General features: G+C 42.1%; 1 long non-coding RNA gene across 1 annotated transcript; it reads left to right on the forward strand.

Annotated features, from left to right (window-relative positions):
- The first annotated feature begins 12,511 nt into the window (after positions 1 to 12,511).
- On the forward strand, positions 12,512 to 14,469 carry LOC107971690 (uncharacterized). Its single transcript, XR_001714580.2, has 2 exons — positions 12,512 to 13,359; positions 14,199 to 14,469. It is a non-coding gene; the product is annotated as an uncharacterized LOC107971690 (long non-coding RNA).
- Positions 14,470 to 16,055: the final 1,586 nt, after the last annotated feature.

Below are 16,055 nucleotides of genomic sequence, written 5' to 3' on the forward strand. Positions count from 1 at the left end.
AAACTAAAGAAGAAAGGGAAGCAATGAAGGCTGGAATGGTCCTGGGAAGCTATAGCAGACAGACAGGAGGTGGAGAGATGAAGATTATATCTTTAAAGTCGAAAATTAACAGAAACTATCCAGCTCCCCTGAGTAATCAAAGCTGCAGTAGAAGATGCTCTCAGACAGATCAGCATCACCCCTTACTAAGAACTAGTTGTATGGCCTGGCAGATAGATGTTCTTGTGCCCATATTACAGCAAGGCATGTAGAGAGATTGGCAGCTTCCCAGAGACTCATTACAAGGAAAAGGACAGAGCCACAAATGAAGTTCATGTAGTGCAACTGACTTCCACTTCACATCTATTTCACTCTCTCCGCATGAGGTGGAACTCTCCAATCTTCTGGGAGAATATCAGCTGTATCTGGCACAGAACATCTGGGACATCCACCATATATCTGGGATGCCTAGGGCCAGGGTTTGCCTTGAAGGGCATGGGCTCTAGAGCAAGGACAACACTGAGAGTCTTGCCTACTGCATACACAGACTAATCAAGTAGGTAAAATGCAATCTGAAAACACATACACATGAAATAGAATAGCATTTTGAGCTATTTAGATATGAAGTGACCATCCCAGGAAACATTATGCATATATTCACTCAAAGCAAGGTAAATAATCATATAAATCATATAATGTTCATATGGCAGACACTGTTGGTTGGATAACCCAGCAACCAATCCCAGTCTGTTCCTGTTTTGTCTTCTACACTGTAGAGGTGAGAAGCCTGGTACTCACTTTCCCAGCCTTCACTGCAGACAAAGGTGACTAAATAACTTAATTCCAACCAAAGAGACATAAGGAAAGTCTACGGGGATGGCTGGAGTGAGAAAGATGCCGCTTGCCCGATAATAGGGTTAAGTGTGAAGGAAGGTTGTGCTGGGACCACCCTTTCCTCTCTTTGTCCTGCCTTGATTGAGGATGTAATGACTGGAATTGTGGCAGCCATTTTTGAAATAACAAGTATGAGAGAAGCCGGGCATGGTGGCTCATGCCTGTAACCCCAGCACTTTGGGAGGCTGAGCCAGGCAGATCGCTTGAGCCCAGGAGTTCAAGACCAGCCTGGGCAACATAGAGAGATCCCATCTCAACAAAATTTTTTTTTAAATTAGCTGAGTGAGGTGGCTCATGCCTGTGGTCCCAGGTACTTGGGAGGCTAGGGCGGGAGGATCGTTTGAGCCCAGGAGTTTGAGGCTGCAGTGAGCTGTGATCGTGTCACTGCCCTCCAGCCTGGGTAACAGAGTGAGACCCTGTCTCAAAAAAGAAAAAAAGACCCCAGCAGACACTCAGAAGTAACTGACTAGAAGACAGAGATGGAGACTGTGAGACCGTTTCCTTGGTTTTGGCCTCACCAGAGTGCCGGATTATTCCAGTTGTCCAGAAACCATTAAAGTCCATAAATTTTGAACTTACAATCAGCCAGAAGATATCCTAGCATAAGGTTAACTTGGGGACTATGCACTTGCCATTTATTTGAGGAGAATCCGTCTACATATAACCCTTTAATTTCTTTTTTTTAAATGTTATTTTATTTCAGATTCATTTCCCTTTCAGCCCTTCCTTAGGCCAGGTTTCCTAGCAGAAAGCATGGGAGGCAAAGCTTCTGTGCTGGTGCTTTCCTGAGAGGGACAAGCCCCAGGTCAGCAAGAGGGAGGGAAGTGAGAAGTGAGGGAGGTGAGGAGGGGAAGCAAACCCAAGCTGGTATACAATCAAGTTGGCCACAGCTTCACAAGCAAGCATTGCTGTTACTCAGCCACACAGGATATCTGCCAGGTAGGACTCACCTGCTTCAGAATAATCCCTCAGTGGAAAGAGAAGAAAAAGATGGGACCTAGAAATCTGTGTTTTAACAAGGCCTTTGGGTGATTCTATTCACATTCAAGTTTGAAAACAAGGCAGGGCTCAGTGGCTCAAGCCTTTAATCCCAGTACTTTGGAAGGCCGAAGCGGGAGGATCACTTGAGCCTAGAGGGTGTTGAGGCTGCAGTGAGCTATGCTTGTGCCACTACACTCCCACCTGGGTGGCAGAGTGAGACCCTATCTCAGAGAGAAAGAAAAGAAAGAAAGAGAAGAAAGAAAGAGGGAAAGAAAGAAAAAGAAAGAAAGAAAGAAAGAAAGAAAGAAAGAAAGAAAGAAAGAAAGAAAGAGGAGGAGAGGGGAGGGGAGGGAGGGAAGGAAGGAAGGAAGGAAGGAAGGAAGAAAGGAAGGAAGGAAGGAAGGAAGGAAGGAAGGAAGGAGCACTGCTTTATGGAGACAGTCACTCACCTATGGACAAAACTTCCATAAGCTACAGTCACATTAAGAGCTAAACACTATGTAGGCAGCTGAAAACCTGTCACCTGGATCACAGAATTAAAAGCCAACTGCAGAAAAATTCCTTCTTTTTAAACAGCAACTACAGTACAAACCTCTAAGCCACACATCTGGCCCTACCAAAAAAAATTCCATATGAATATTTTTTCCTCTGCATCCCACTCTCAGGTTTTTATTTCTTAGTATTTCTGGCCAATGCACCAAATGTTGAAGTTTCTGAAACTGCACACTCCCAACTTCTAAGCTGAAGCCCACTCAAGGGGCAAGGCCCCTCCCCATATAAATCTAACGTCATTAGGGAGAACACTGAAGGGCACATGTCCCTGCTGCTGGCAGCTGTCTCCCAAGAGGAAAAGAAGTCAGAGCTGAGACGGGCACACCCAGCTCACCCTCCCTAACTTTACTGAACAGAGAAGAAACTTCATTTTCCTTGGAGAAAGGATAGGAATTTCAGTAATGGGTATCCCCGCTCATGGAGGAAAAAAAGCAGAAGTGGAGAAAAAGAATCCTCCCCAAAATGAAGTATGGTGGAGAAGAAAACTAAAAGGAGCCTGCATCTTTGATGGCATCCTATAGCTGCCACACCAGCCCTGAGACTTCTGCCTTCAGACTTCTTGACACATAAGCATTTGTTATGGGTAGAACCGTACACCCCAGGAAAAGATAGGTTGAAGTCCTGACCCACAGTACCTCAGAATGGGAATTTATTTGAGTCTTTAACAGAGGTAATCAAGTTAAAAAGAGGTCATGATGTTAGGGAAGCAGGAGCCCAGGAGAGCCACAGTGATATCATTTTAAAATCAACTCCATCTTAAACCTAGCAGGGCACATTCCTTGCCAGTCACAACCCATGGTGCTAAGATGTTTACAGCTGAGGAAGCAGCTTGGTAATGCCTGCAAGGACAAACTCCTACAACAACAGAAAGTCCAGATGTCCCAACACCCAAAACAACATATCCTTTCAAGATAATAATAGTTATGTTTTGATGTACTCACACACACAAAAAAATGTCAAGGATCGTTTTCTTGAAATCAATAGGATGGTACATTTTGTCAGGCTGTCTGCTCACCTTCACGTAGTCATGGTTTAGTTTCGTCTTTATGTAGACAAGACCCCTATATAAGAAAAATAACTTAAAGACAGTGCATTCCTCTGCTTGCTTTGTGAGGACACCCTAGTCTGTAATGTAGTCATTTCTAATAAACTTGCTTCTTTTACTGTGCTCTGTGGCTCATCTTGAATTCCTTCCTGCCTGAGATCCAAGAACCCTCTCTTGGAGTCTGGATCAAGACCCCTTTTTCTGGTAACAATTAGAGTGGGTCCTGATCCAACATGACTGTTGTCTTTATAAAAAGGAAAAATTTGGACCCGAGGACAGACAGATACATGCACAGATGGAAGATGATGTGAAGAGACACAGGGAGAAGACAGCCATCTACAAGACAAGGATGCCTGAGGCTACCAGGAGCTGCAAGAAAGACCTCAACAGATTCTCACCAAGTACCTGCAGAGGGATCATGGCCACCTGAACAGATAGATCCTCACCAAGTACCTGCAGAGGGATCACAGCCCTGCCAACACCTAGATTTCAAAGGTCTAGGCTCTAGAACTGTGAGACAATAACTTTCTGTTGTTTGAGCCATCCAGTTTGTGAGGCTTTGTTATGGCATTCCCAGGAAACTAATACAGCTTGGATCTATATACATATCTGTTCCACTTATTTATTGCTGTATAACAAATTACACCCAAAACGTAGCAGCTTAAAACAATAAACATTTATTATCTCACACTGTATCTGAGCTCAGTATCTGTGAGCCAGGAATTCAGGAGCAGCTTCAGTGGATATTTCTGCCTCTCATGAAAGTCTCAGGAGGGTAAAGTCAAGATGTTGGCTGAAACATCCAGAAAGCCTGGCTGGGGCTGGAGGATCCAGGTCTAAGTTGGCTCACTCTTATGGCTGGTGCTGGATGACAGTGAGACGCTCCAGTTCCTCTCCAGATGAGCCTCTCCAGAGGGCTGCTTGAGTGTGCTCATGACATGGCAGCTGCATTCCCCTAGAATGAGTGACCCAGGCAGAAGCTGGAATACCTTTCATAACCTAGGCTCAAAAGTCACACACCACCATTTCTACAATGTCCTGTCATCACACAGATTAGTCCGATCACTGTGAGAGGGGCATGAGCATCAGGAGGTCAGATAATTGGGAGCCATTCAATGACTTCTATGTCATTGAAGTGAATAATATACCATTTTTATGTTCTTGTTTATAATTTACCTCTCTAGACGTGGAAACTGGACATTCTTTTTTTTTTTTTTTTTTTTTTTGAGACAGGGTCTCATTCTGTCACCCAGGCTGGAGTGTAATGGTGCAATCATAGCTCATTGCAGCCTTGACCTCCTAGGCTGAAGCCATCTTCTGCCCCAGCCTCTAGAGTAGCTGGGAGAGTGCAGGAGGATGGAGGATAGCAAGAGGATAGAAATATAAATTTGGTCCCTAAATCCCAAATACCAAATGTGGCGCATCAAGGGCTGGGCAGCAGGGTATGGCTAGAAAAATCAACAAAGCAATTCAAAGCAAATAAAAAGCAATCCTGTTGCACCCACTAAGAGTGCAGAATTCATCTCTATGAAAGGCAATTCAAGCAGGAAAATCAATACAAGAAGGATTTATAGAAATTTAAATATACCTAATGCTAGATGATGAGTTAGTGGGTGCAGCGCACCAGCATGGCACATGTATACATATGTAACTAACCTGCACAATGTGCACATGTACCCTAAAACTTAAAGTATAATAAAAAAAAACAAAAAACAAAACAAAACAAAACAAAACAAAAAAAACTAGACAGAAAAAAAAAAGAAATTTAAAGATGATTAGCAAAACCACAAATTAATAAAGGAAAATTGAAATTTGGTGAGCGTGTCAGTTAAGATTTTCTTGGTTCTAGGCCGGGCGCAGTGGCTCACGCCTGTAATCCCAACACTTTGGGAGGCCAAGGCGGGCGGATCACAAGGTCAGGAGATGGAGACCATCCTGGCTAACACAGTGAAAGCCCGTCTCTACTAAAAAATACAAAAAAAAGAGCCGGGCGTGGTGGCTAGCGCCTGTAATCCCAGCTACTCGGGAGGTTGAGTCAGGAGAATCACTCGAACCCGGGAGGCAGAGGTTGCAGTGAGCCAAGATCACACCATTGGACTCCAGACTGGGTGACAGAGCGAGCCTCCGTCTAAAAAAAACCAAACAAACAAACAAACAAAAAAACAACAACAACAACCTGACTTGTACCAGTTTAAAGGGAACCTATTGGAAGAACACTGGGCACCTCACTGAATACGAGCCTCAAACATGCTAGGCCCCAGGCAGCTGTGAAGACCCCAGCAGGGGAGGATTGCGCAGCTTCCCTCTAGAACATTACCACTGATGGGACTCTGCTCTAGGGACTCCCAGCCCATGAGTCTCTTGATTCCATATTCCAGTTCCTCCCAGAAGAGAGAATATGGCTGGCCCAACCTGGACCAGTTCTCCTCCCCTGTACCAATTACCTGCCTTGGGGAAGATTTAAAGAGCACAGACCTGGCTGCTGTGATTTGGGGGCAGTTCTCAGGCAATTGTGAGCAAAGCATCACCCAGACAGCTCCCTATCACAGGGCCCATCATAAGTCATTTCTTTTGGCACACATCTCAGGAGAGCTCTGGCCTGCAGTAGGCCAATCCACACCTTTGCTGGTGATTGTGAGCTCCCTTACATTACCCCGTTCTTATGTCCTATAACATCTTGACCAGAAAGAAAGCAGTCTTTCCTGCGGCCAGCCACGATGACACCCAGAGCCCAGAGAATGATGTAAAGCCTGTCCTTACTTTTTGCTCAGTAAAGCCCTTCAGGCAATCCAGACAACCTCAGGTGGGAAAGTTCAAGTCCCACGTTCTTTCTTCTCCTAGTTCCCTCCCTCTTCTCTTTTCTACTCCTCTGTCTCTATTCCTTCCTAGCCCTGTTCATCCTGCTCCCAGGCTCCAGATTCTGGGGTCCATTCTGACAGAGACCCTTGTGGACAATGTCTTGGAGACAATTCTCTCCGTGGCAGAGGGAGCCTCCTTATAGCACTCTAAGTCTGGATAACTGTGGGTCTTGCAGATTCTTCAGAGTAAAATATCTTAAAAGACAAACAGGCCTTTACCTTGCTAATTCAAATCACCTCCCAGAATACATTTTTAGTCTAAGAGACCCTCTCCACAACAAGGGTGAAGATGAACCAAGAGGGGTCCACAACATGGGTCATTTTTTTTTTTAATGGAGTCTCACTCTGTCACCAGGTTGCTAGAGTGCAGTGGTGCGATCTCAACTCACTGCAACCTCCGCCTCCCGGGTTCAAGCGATTCTCCTGCTTCAGCCTCCTGAGTAGCTGGGACTTCAGGTGCGCACGACCATGCCCGGCTAATTTTTGTATTTTTAGTAGAGACGGGGTTTTCACCATGTTGGCCAGGATGGTCTCGATGTCCTGACCTCGTGATCTGCCCACCTTGGCGTCCCAAAGTGCTGGGATTACAGGCGTGAGCCACCGTGCCCAGCCCCATGGGTCATTCTTTATATCCCCTCTTCCGTCTAGCTGTGTGTCTTACGACTCCTATTCGCTGTCTGTAACTGCTCAGAAACACAGATACAACTCGACACTGGGAGGAGTGAATAATGGCAGCGTGTGTCACTCCACCCAGCAGCCTCTAAATTAGGAGACTAAAAGAAAAATGTCACTGAGGAGCCATTACCTCCCATGGCAGAAGCCGAGGGAAAAACACTAATCAGTACTGGCGAGGGGCGGGCAGACAGTGTGGGATGCAGACCTCTTAGTCAGCTGCCCTGGTCCTGTCCTAGAATAAAGAACTTCTGCATTGCGACCAAGAAAGTTATATCCAAACTGGTGGGGTGACGCCTTCAAGGTGAATAGTATCTCAGCCATATTTGAGCTCCTCTTAAACATAGAAAATCATGCTATAAGAAGCAGCATTTAATCTGAGTTTTATTATCTGCCAAGGGAGGCCATTTAAAGATTTTTGTTTTTAAATTAAGCCTACCAAAGCAGATTCGTCCTATTGGTGACAGTGGGTGTAGATGAAAAGGTGATATAACAGGACAAGCCCTGGACTCCAAACCCGATTTGAATATAGTATGGAAAGTCACCCTGGGTGAGGGAAGGCAAAGAATGGGATGGGGACCATATAGTCAGATGTGGGTTACTGCCAGAAAGAGTCTACCTTTGTTTCGGGGTTGTTTATTAAATTATTAAATTAACTAAATAAAAGTAATTTATAAATGAAGGTGAGAAATGGGACAGGAAAGTCAGTAAGCCCTTAGCGATTTTTACGTACCTATTTTTTAAATGAGATTTTGAAAAATGTTTAGAAAATACTAGATTCACAAAGAAGTAAACATCTGTATAACTCTATTATATTTTGAATGTTGAAATTATATATTTCTCCCACTAGCCCTCTAAGTCCCAAAGGTGATCTCAGTAAGTTTGGGGGGGTTGTGGTATGCACATCCTAACTTATGAAATGGCAATATCATAGGGAGCTCTTCAGCTTCTTCAACTCCCCACTCTGATCCACTTGGTAAAAATATCCCTTTAAATGTCCTCAAAAGTGTTCAGCCATCCCATTACTGGGTATATACCCAAAGGATTATAAATCATGCTTCTATAAAGACACATGCACACGTATGTTTATTGTGGCACTATTCACAATAGCAAAGACTTGGAACCAACCCAAATGTCCAAAAATGATAGACTGGATTAAGAAAATGTGGCACATATACACCATGGAATACTATGCAGCCATAAAAAATGATGAGTTCATGTCCTTTGTAGGGATGTGGATGAAATTGGAAATCATCATTCTCAGTAAACTATCGCAAGAACAAAAAACCAAACACTGCATATTCTCACTCATAGGTGGGAACTGAACAATGAGAACGCATGGACCCAGGAAGGGGAACATCATACTCTGGAGACTGTTGTGGGATGGGGGGAGGGGGGAGGGATAGCTTTAGGAGATATACCTAATGCTAAATGACGAGTTAATGGGTGCAGCACACCAGCATGGCACATGTATACATATGTAACTAACCTGCACATTGTGCACATGTACCCTAAAACTTAAATTATAAAAAAAAAAAAGTGTTTACCTACATATAGCTGCCATGGTATGAGGCTAAGTGATGATCAATGCAAGGTGAATGGACCCAGATCCTGGAACTCCCATGAGCTTGCAATTTTGGGAATGATTAGGAATAACTGGAAGCACAAGTTATTAAATAAATACACAAATGTGAGGAAGGTGACTTTCACCCCAAATAGCCAGAGCAATTTTAAGCAAGAAGAAAAAAGCTGGTGGCATGACACTTCCTGATTTCAAAATGTCTTACAAAGCAACAGTAATCAAAACAGGATAGTACTGGCATAAACACAGACATATAGACCAATGGAACAGAATAGGGAGTCCAGAAATAAATCCATGCATGTGTGGTCAACTGATCTTTGACAAGCGTGCCAAAAACGCAATGGGGAAAGCATAGTCTCTTCAGTAAATGATTCTGAGAAAACTGGATATCCACACACAGAAGAATGAATTTGGACCCCTAGCTCATGCCATATACAAAAATTAACTCAAAGTAGATAGAAGACTTAAATGTAACACCTGAAACCATAAAACTACTAGAAGAAAACAGGGAAAAAGCCTCTTGATGTTGGTCTGGGCAACGATTTTTTGGATATGACATCTGAAGCACAGAAAACAAAAGCAAAATAAACAAGTGGGATTGCATCAAACTAAAACGTTTCTGCACAGCAAAGGAAACACTCAACATAGTAAAAAGGCAACCTATAGAATGGGAGAAAATATCTGCACATCATATGTCTGCTGAGGGTTTAACCCCCCACCCCCACACACACACATACACACACAAATAACCCAATTTAAAAATGGACAAAGAACCTGAAAAGACATTTCTCAGAAGAATGCCCAAAAAGTATAGTACTTGAAAAGGTGCTCAACATCATTACTCATTAGGGAAATACAAATCAAAACCACAATGAGGTATCACCTCATACCTGTTAGGATGGCTCTTATTGAAAAGACAAAAGGTAACAAGTGTTGTGAAGTTGCAGAAAAAAGGGAACCCTTGCACACCATAGTTGGGAATGTAAATAGGTACAGTCGTTAAGGAAAGCGATATGGAGGTTCCTCAAAAAATTAAAAATAGAACTCCCATATGATCCAGCAATCCCATTTCTGGGTATATATCTAAAGGAAATGAAATCAGAATCTCAAAGAGATATCTGCACTCTCATGCTCACTGTAGCATTATTTGCAATAACCAAAATACAGAAACAAATGTCTGTTGATGAATGAATGGATTTAAACATTGAGATAGATAGATAGATAGATAGATAGATAGATAGATAAAGGTGATATTTATTTACATAGATATAGCTTATTCAGTCTTTAACAAGAAGGAAATCCTGCCATTTGCAATGTGGATGAACCTGGAGGACATTATGCCAGGTGAAATAAGCCAGGTACAGAAAGACAAATACTGCATAATCTCACTTACATGTGGAATCTAAAACAGTAAAACGCATAGAAGCAGAGAGTAGTTGCCAGGGTGGTCACCAGGGTGAAGGGGAAATAAGAAGATGTTGGTCAAAGGATCCAAAGTTTCAGCTACACAGAATGAATAAGTTCTGGAGACCTAATGCACAGCATGGTGACTATAGTTAGTAATATTGTATTAGATTCTTGAAATTTGCTAAGATCATAAGATCTTAAGTGTTCTAACCCTAAGGAAAAAAAAAAGAAAACGTTAACTCTGTGAGGTGCTGGATATATTAATTAGCTTGATCATGGTGATTTTTTCACAGTGTATATGTATATCAAAACATCAAGTTGTATACCTTAAATATATACAATTTTTATTTGTCAGTTATACAATAATAAAGATGAAAAAATAAATTTTTTAGCATATCTCCCCAATTTAGTATTTGTGTTTATGTACAAATTATATATCAGCACTAGTTTTCCAATATATTGTATATGTTATAAAACATACATAAAATTTTGAGGGATGAGGTTTTAAATAATTATTATATAATAACATCTTAGTAGGAGTAAAGTGATAGAATAAGCTTCATTATTTTTGAAAAGTTTAGATACTGACCTGGGAATTCTACAATCATTAGGCAAATACTAGCAAATTAATAAGTGTTAATGTTATTTTTGCTTACAAATGTGATTTCTGATTTGTTAAAAAGTTTTGAAAACCATATTTGTAAATAATCAAAGGAAATGTTCAAGTATTCATTTTGCAGAATTGTAATGTTTAATTAAAATTTGTTATGAAATGTATCATATATAAAAGTACACAAAGATAATCAGTTTAAAAGAAAAAAAGAAAGATTGTTTTCATTTGGTTCAAGCAAAAAATAATTGTAAAAAGGTAAAGGGTGTTTAATGGATAGTGAATAACTGTGGGGCCAGGAATAATCTGTACCCCGCTGGCAAGTCTCCTGGATAAATGTGCATTGCATCTAATGTATGTCAAGCCCTGGGTGCGGAAAAGATACAAAGATGAATAAGAGCTGATGCCTGCCCACAAGGAGCTTGGTGTCGAGTAGGGGAGATAGGTGTCTATACAAATAGCTAATTTATACAAAAACACAGAATTTGACCAAGGCTTAATAACAATAACCAAAAAAAGATACTGAGAGCACAGTGACAAGGGGAAGGACAAGTCTATTTGAGAATTTGAGTCACCTTGAGCAAGGCCTGGAGAAAAAGCCAGGAAAAGCCTCATTGGAGAAGACTGTGAACAAGGGACTTAGACAAAAGAGACTTGAAGGCTTAGGAAGGGTGGGTGAGAAGTAGTAGGGACAAGGGGCATGAGGAAGGGCAGTGTCTAAATCTGGGCCTTGCTCTTAGACTTCCCAGAAGGCCCAAGAGCCCCTAAGGATGAGGCTAATGTGGCCAAAGTGATAGGAAGGTTGGGCACAGATGCTGGGTCAGGTAGGGGCTCTTGAGGGAAATCTGGAGGGCAGCCTCGGCCCTAGACTCACCACCTGGGGAGCTGTCTCTGGAGGACCAGGTCTGCTGTGGGATAGGCGGCTTCCTGCCTGGATAGCCAAGTCAGGGGCTGGATCAGGAGACTGATAGGAAGGCAACGCGGCCGACGTGAGAAAGTAGAAGCAGGAGAGTAAAGTGGTTAGGGGCACAGTACCGGAACCCAACTTCTGAGTTTATGTCCCAGATCTCCACCTTCTAGCTTCTTAATCCTGGATCAAAACTTAAACTCTCTGTTCCTCAGATTCCTCTTCCATAAAATGTGGACAATAAAATCACCTACGTCATACAGCTGCGGTGAGCAGCAGGAAAGGAGCTGACAAATAGAAACTGCTAGCACAGGGTTAGCACCCATCAGTGTTAGCTGGGAGTATTCTCTAGGCATTTGACCAGAGGGTCCTTCCATTTCTCTATCCCCACTGATTTTTTCAAAAATCCATTTCATTGTCATCGAGGGCCAATTCATTCAGTTGGTCAAAACGTGGACTACTGAGGCCAGTGGGTTGAGGCTCAGTCTCTCTATGGATCCATTAATGCTTCTTGGTTCCACATCAAAGATGGAGACTGCTTCCAGCATAGTCCCCAGCCTGGGGGGCCAGCCATCTCAAAATAGGTGCCCTTGGTTATGGGAGGGCCTATGGGAAAGCAGGGGTGGGCCAAGGACCCCATCCCCCATTGAACAATCAGTGTAGACCCCAACACTCCCATCCTTTAATTTTCTAAAGCAAGGAGAGAGACAAAATAGTTTCAATCACAGGCTTCAATTCCTCTTTTTCCCACTCCTACTTCCCATATCCTCCAGCCCCTCCCACAAAGCTAACACCCCAATGAAGAGTCCTGGCATTCCTGCTGCTCTGGAGAAAGGCTCAGCCTCTGATAACCAAGGGACATAAGGCTCTTAAAGGCAGTAGAACCACCACGGAGCCCAGGAGCTCCGAGGCAAAGGTGCTGGCAGCAGGCACCCAGCAGCCTATATATGGAGCTGCCAGGAAAGCGACTTGTTTCCAGGGTGAGCCGGCACAGGCTTTCAGGAAACTCGGAACCTAGCAACTCAGAACCTAGCAACGTAATTGAAGCCTGCCACGCTCACCTCTCAGCCCTCCACCTCCAGCCCAGCTCCTGCTCAGCGCGGAGCTGCTTTGGAGAACTTGCTGCTGGCGCCCAACAGCTGGGTGAATTCTGCTTACAGTGTTTCCCAAAGAGGCCTGTAGGACATCTGGGTCTTCCATGGTGGTGGGGGTTTTGGCCTCAACAACAAGGCTCTGGTGGCAGAAATGATAGCAACCCAGTGAAAAGACAGGGACAAAAGGGTCAAAGGAGTCAGTGCAAAAGCACTGTCTGGGAAAGCGAATCAACCCAGATTGTCCCCTTGGGAAACATGGCATGTGCTTGGTGTGACAGCTGATTCTCCCCTTAATCACTGCCATGAAAACAAAATAACCATAAGAGCAATGGCAGATTAGACAAGGGAAATTAAGGAACCCAAATACTGACAGGATGCATTTTTGAAGATACAGCAGACTCCTGGGTCCTTGTGACAACCTTCCCACACCAATTCTCAGACCACCTTCTTTACCTGAACCTGCACGGTGTCAAAATGGCCTCCACAAGAAGCAATCCAATGGGGCTCTGTTCTCTCCTTGCCAAGACCAGGATGATAACGCAGTTGTGATGGCCACAGGACTAGGAAAGACCATGGATATAGGCAGCAAAGTCTAAGGAAATTTTCTTAGACAGAAATCTGAAACTAGCATGGAGAATAAATGGTTAAGGAAAGAGAGAGAAAGAGAGGCAGCGAGAGAGAGCGAGAGTAAGAGCAAAAGCGAGAGCGAGAGAGACAGATCAGAGATGGGACCTCCAAAGCCAGGATGTAGCAAGGTTACCAGCAGCAGCCCTGTAAGGTAAGTCTGGTCCCACAGGGCCTTTCAAGAGGGACTCCTCGTGTCTAGGGCCAGAAATGACTTCTAACTGGCTTCTGGTCATTTTTCCTTATTTTAACAAAGATCTATTTGATTTAATAGGCTTTTGTCTCAATGCTATTTGAACATACTTTGCTGACTCAATGAGGGATGTTTTAACCATTCTTCTTATACTATCCTTACCCCTATTTCATTGCTTCTCTTCCTAATTTTCAGGCTTCCAGTTCTACCTTCTTTCTATTATTTTCCCTTACCTTTCCATCCTATGTATTAAACTTTATTCTTTTTAAAACTATTTGCTTCTATGTTTTAGCCTTTTTATTTAAGAAAAATTTAACCTTAAAAAATCTTCCTTCACTTATATTTCTTGGATATTCCTTTAAAATGTTGTTTAGATATTTACAGATTTAATGCTTGTATTAAATTAAATACTTGTATATTCCTTTAAAATATTATTTTGATATTTACAGATTTAATACTTTCTATTGTATTTAGTTTTAGTTCAACCTTTTATGCTTAAATTGTTGAGGGCTTTAAATCCTTGTTGTTAACTGTATCAGTCATGATTCAGAGCAGGCATGTGGCAGATTATACTTCCTAAAAATGGCTGCAATATTTCCATCCCACTTGCTCTTCCAGAATTTTGTCACTCCTCCATCAACAGGTGGAGTCTAAGTCCTCTCCCTTGAACCTAGATGAGTCTATATAACTGCCTTGACTACTAGAGTATGGCAGAAGGGATGCTATGGGACTTCTGAAGCTAAGCAATAAAGGTGATCTCTCTCCCTCTCTGTTTTTGTCTTTCTCTCTCTCTCAAAAAGCTCTCCCTTGTAACCCAGCAACTATGTTGTGAGGAAGCCCAGGTCGCCTGGAAAAGTCCACGTGGACAGGAACCCAGGAACTCAGCTGACAGCCAGCACCAGCTGGCCCACCTGTATGCATGGGCCCTCTTGGAAGTAGACCCTCCAGCCTTCAGTAGAACCCCTCCAACTGATTCAATGTGATACAAAGATGAACCTTCCCTGCCAAGCCCTGCCCAAATTGCAGGTTTGTGGGCAAAATAAATTATTGTTGTTGTTTTAATCTACTAAATTCTGGATGGTTTGTTAGACAACAATAAGATAACTGAAACTAGGAAACAGAAACTATGTGTTTTAAAAAGGAAGAGGTTTACTAGAAGATATCAAATACTTACAAAATCTTTGGAAGGGCTAGAATGAATCTCAGAATATAAAATTATTAAACTCAAAAATATGCTATAGTACAGGGACCAGGAAGTCCCTGCTGGCCAACACACCCATTTTTCAACACCTAAAAAGCCAGGGAGTGGGCACTGGAGCACTGTTCATGTCCCTTGATATGGCTTGACAGCAGAAAAACAACCCAAAGAGACAGGGAGATGACTCTGCCCTGTGCCCACCTTCTAAGTCTCACACAAGGCATATGCTTGGTATTACCTAATTTGCATTCAAATTCTAGCTGTAAAGGAATCTGAGAACTGTAGTTTTCAGCTTTCCAGCCTCTGCAGTACAAGGAGGCCCTCAGAAGCAAGGAGAAATAGAGATTAAGCAAATCAGCCAAAAATATCCATGTCTACCTTCTGCCCAATCGATTATACCAACTACCATATTTTCAAACTGTTTTTATTTCATCTCCCCTTTTCCATATTTATTAGTTCATTTTTCATGATTTGTTTTTATACTGGCTAGCAGAATTAGTGGGTGTAATGATGATAGCTTTGAGGAGACTGCACTCTACAAGCAGGGAAGTTTAAAACCTCTGTCTCCAGATGCACCTGTGGCATTCATCTGGTCTCGCCTAATAGATACCCAGTCCTTGAAGTTGGCTCCTTGTTGTGCCTAGCATACTGTCTTCCCTCAGTCTCACTCTACAAAGGTTTCCAGGTTATTAGTCTGAAATGTATCCATCCAGCTCATTTTCTACACATTAACATTTTTATACTCACTATATCAAATTTAATGGACTAAAAATATATACTGTTCTGCAGTTCATTTTTGTTATGTTACAATATATCAAAACAACTTTCTAACAGTATATATGGATCTATCTCATTTTAAACAGCTACAGTTTTTTCAATCACATAAATTACTATAATTATTTAACTAATCTCCTCTTGATGGATACATAGCCATTCTTTTCCAATATGGCTTCTGAGTTTTAGTTCATTCTTGCAAAGGCCTTCTTCATTCCAAAATTATAAAAATTACCTGATACATTTTTTGGTTATTTTATAGTTTGGGGTTTATTATTGTATTTTAATATGTCTGGAATTTACTTTTGAGTGTTGTGTAAAATATATATTCTACTTTTTCTTCCAGGGGTCTACCCAGTTCTCTTAATACCATTTATTCAATAATCAAATGTTTGCATTACTGTGAATAGCTACTTATATTCTAAATTCCATATACATGTGGGTTGGTTTCTCAACTCTGTTCCACTGGTTCATTTGGGTATCCCTTGCTCTAGCACTACATTATGTTAATAGGTTTTGATATTTGATAGAGCTTTAGACATCATTTTCAAAATTCTCTTGATTATTTTTTCCTATTCTTCCAAACATATTTTAGAACTAATTTGTCAAATTGCACTCCAATTCCACAAAAAAACCACAGATGTTATTGGAATCTTTACAGAAATTGCATGAAACTTACAGATTG

The sequence above is a fragment of the Pan troglodytes genome, chromosome 12 (assembly GCF_028858775.2).
Source record: "Pan troglodytes isolate AG18354 chromosome 12, NHGRI_mPanTro3-v2.0_pri, whole genome shotgun sequence".
Lineage (NCBI taxonomy): Eukaryota > Metazoa > Chordata > Mammalia > Primates > Hominidae > Pan > Pan troglodytes.